Genomic DNA, 4192 nt, shown 5'->3' on the forward strand with positions numbered 1-4192 from the left:
TCTGCAGGTGTCTTGTCTGATTGCTTGTGTGGGGCGGACGGGAGGTGGGTTGGAGACTTCGGGTCTTTAGAATGTGATAAATTCACAGCATACATGAATCATGAGCCATCACCGTTACTCACCCAACACTCCCACCGGAGCATTCGCATGTCAAACAGGCCAGGGTGGGGAGGAAATGGGGGGAAAGGCCTGGGATGGTTTTGTGGCAGAGAGATGAAATCAGGCTCACTTAGAACTCTATAGAGGAAAGTGGGGGGGATGGCTTAAGTCATGGTAAGGACATCCTGCAAATATAGGAAAGATGGAAGCAGCTAATTTGGGGGACATCGGGTTCTAAGACCAACCAAGTCCCAGAATACCGTGTACAAAACTTAAAGTGGGGAGTGATTTCATTGTCAGGCACAACTGGACACTGCCCCTGTACTCACAGTACAGCCTCTGCTTGGTGGTAGTCTGGGCAGATATTTTTAAGAAGGACACTAGCAAGAACTATTTGTCACTACTTTCAAGTTCATGTTCTTAGATCCTGATAGAAATCCTGGTAGTGTGGCTGGAGAGATAACTTGGTAGTTAAGAGCACTGGCTGCTGTTCAGAGAAGACCCAGGTTCAATTCCCAGCACACACAATGGTTCTTTGCAACTACAAATAACTCCAGTTCCAGGGGATCCGACACACCCTTCTGGCCTCTGCAGGCACTAGGCATGCATATGATGTGAGCGTGCACGCGCGTGCGTGCGCACACACACATGCATACACACACATGTGGGCAAAATACCTATACACATAAAAAAAATAAAATATAAAAAGATTTGTTGAAAAAAGAAAAAAAGAAAAAAACCTGACATTACTGTTGGCTTAGGAACTCAAGGTTCATATAGATAATTGCTTTAAGAAATGCCTTAGTTACTTTTATGTGGTTAGGATAAAACATCACGACCAAAGCAACTTATAGAAAGGTGAGTTTCTTTGGGGCTTGTGGTTCCAGAGGGACCACTATGGCAGGGCAGCGTGGCCGCAGGCACCAGCAGGAAACAGATGAGAAATCGCATCTTGAACTGCAAGCGGGAAACAGAGATTGTACTCAAAATGAAACCTCAAGACTCACCCCCCCAGTGACACACTTCCTCCAACAAGGCCATGCTGCCCAAGCCTCCCCAAACAGCCACCAACAGGGGTTCAAGTGTTCCAATGCCCAAGACCTATGGAGGGGAAACTTTTTCCTAAAGGACCATCCTCGAAGACAAACTGTTCTAACCTTTTCCACGAACAAGGCCAGTCACTGTTCCAAATCTGTGAACCCAGGCACCTCCTCTCCTAAGGCTCACACAGCTCAGTCTGAACTCCCTTCAGGCTTTCCCATTTCCTCCTAAGGGTGCAGTTCCTACACCACCACCATGTAGGACCGCCACAAAACCAGCCTTCCAACACCATTTGGTAACCTCCACAACCTCTGAGACTCCAATGTAACATTAGAAAGGTCACCCCAGAGAGCCAGGGTGGAGACGAGTGTATTCGCCGTCTTGCAAAAGTGGATCTGAGTCCCAGAAGCGAGGGACACTGAGCCAGTCACCAGCAAGGCTGGACCTAGCATGCTGCAGGAGGCGACTCTGTTCCTCCACACAGTCAGTACTGTCTGCCATCCCACCCTCTACCCTTTCCATTCTGAAGAGCTGGTCAAGCACCTTGATGTCCAGGCCTCAGCGCTCATGTGGGTGTAAGTGGGCATGAGTGAGGTTTGCAGAGTGTAAATCTGGGCCCTTCCTAGACTAGTGGAGAGTGTGGTGCCCCACCCCGCACTTGGTGATGGGATGTGAGGGGGAAGGTTCAGGCCAAGCTGACTAAGGGCCCCCTGTGTCCCAATTTGGCTGATGTCTCACGGCGGAAGTCCTGGAGATCAAGGGTTAGGCTCAGCTGAGGGGAATCCTGTGACACATGCTCCAATTGCTGACAGCAATGATGTCAAAAGTGCCCCCCCCACTTCTGTTTGTGACACCTTTACAATCCTGGTAGACATTTGGTAGAGATTCTTCGCAATGGAGCCCAATGTCAGTGGGCAGCTATCCTTGGACAACCAGGTGGGTCTGGTAACTGAGTTTCTGTGATTTCTTTTTTTTTTTTTTTTTTTTTTTTTTTTTGGTTTTTCGAGACAGGGTTTCTCTGTGTAGCTTTGCGCCTCTCCTGGAACTCGCTTTGGAGACCAGGCTGGCCTCGAACTCACAGAGATCCGCCTGGCTCTGCCTCCCGAGTGCTGGGATTAAAGGCGTGCGCCACCACCGCCTGGCTGAGTTTCTGTGATTTCTAAAGGACTCTAAAAAGTTTAGAAACTCTAAAGTTTTCTAAAGGTGTTTCGGCAGCACATGCTGGCCCCAAGCTCCTGCTACCTCATTTTAAGCAATGGACTTGTCTTGTCCTCACACTGTGTCCATAAAGGTATAGTTTCCTTCCCTCCTCCATTTCTACACACAGCAGCATTTAATGGAGCGTATGTGCCCATGCATGTGCGTGTGTGCCCATGCATGTGTGTGTGGTGTGTGAGGGGACTTCAGAGACCGCAGCAATACAGGTGGAGTAACACACGGGACATGTCACAGAGCACAGGGGAATCTCCATTTACCTGTCTTCCATGTGGTATTTGTCTCCACTCCCTGGAACACGTCAAATGCTCCTGGATGCAGCCATTCTTTTATCTTAAACTGTGGTGGCTTTCAAAGGGATTTTCTTCAACGGGTCAGCTCCCTCCCCCAGGGGAACCTGAATGCCATCTCGGAAGGTGACACACTTCATTCTCACTACACTGACTTGGTTAACACCACAGCCACCGTTCACACTTCTAGCTCTTGGGCATACCTGTGGACGATGACATGGACTAAAGTGAATGGTCAGATCTGGTTGAGTCAGATCTGGTTCAAACCAGATAACCTTGCGTGGCACTAGACACAGCCACCACATCTTCCCAAATCTTCTGTCAGCTATAAATGTGATCAATAAACAGTCTTGAATGTGAAACAGTTTGCCACAGGCCTGGCTTTCTTTGGGTACCTTGCTCTCATTTCCCCCACTGTGAGCAATCAGAAGCAGTGTCTTCCCAGGAGCGTGGCTGAGTGACAAGGGATAGAAGCTGACATACAGCAGCTTACAGCTGGGAGAAAGAGATTGGGGGGGTGGGGGCAGGGCAGACCACTGCTGGAGCAGACTGTGGCTCAGGCTTAATGTCTGGAAGGCTCCATCCATCCTGGAGACTGTGTGGTACAGCCGTGCAAGCCACGGGAACGTATCTGGCTTAGAAAAAATCCTGGTGGAAAGGCTGCCTGGGACACCGGAGGCTGGAAGCTGCCGGAATGCCTGACCTTGCATGATTTAGCACCTGGTTTTCTTGGCTCTTCTTAGATTTGCTGGCTTTGCATCACATGGACAGAGGAGGTGCCAGGGAGTTGCATTAAACCTGTCAAAAGGAGGGTACAGGGAGTGTGGAAGTGGGGAGGGGGGGACTATGCAGAGAAAGCTGATGATACAATAGCACCATCTGGTCTTGGCGGGGATGACAGCCCTGGGGTCCGATGGAGCAAGCTAAGATGCTGCTGTCTTGGACTGGTCCTCAGGGGGACTCCCAGAATCTCCTCTATAGAAGGAATGCTGGTATCTCATAAAGGGAGAAAGAGGGACCCTGGGTGACTGGAGAACTGATTAGGTTTTTTGTGAAGGCAAGATTAGGCAGGTGCCTAGTGTGTTTAGTCTTACCTGGAGGTCCCCAGGGAGCAGTGATATGCCAGAGCTGGCTAATCCTGGCCCACAAGAAAGGACTGAAGGCTTTCGTGGAAGCCAGTGACCTGGTGAAACCTTTGTAAGTGACATGAAGTCAGGCACACTACTTGTCAACACTGCCTTTCTGCTGATTCTGTCTACCTTCTGTGTTTTTCATATGTGGGGGAAAAAATCTGTTCCCTTTGCTTGGGAAGTTTTGGAGTGATTTGTGAGACGCAGTCTCCCCTGTGGGAAACACTTGGGCTAAGTTCCCTCCGAGAGAGTCCACTGCGGGTTTCCCTTGCATAACTGGCAAACTGAAAGTGTGCTGTAAGGGAAGAGCAGATGTTAGCTGTGACATTCAGGAGCTCATTTGCAAGCGGGTCTTACAGCAACAACAAAGTTAACTCTCTCAATAGAGGAGAAATCAGTTTGAAATGATTTGCTCTT

This window comes from Peromyscus californicus, unplaced genomic scaffold (assembly GCF_007827085.1).
Source record: "Peromyscus californicus insignis strain IS unplaced genomic scaffold, ASM782708v3 Scaffold_5__1_contigs__length_169319896, whole genome shotgun sequence".
Classification (NCBI taxonomy): Eukaryota; Metazoa; Chordata; class Mammalia; order Rodentia; family Cricetidae; genus Peromyscus; species Peromyscus californicus.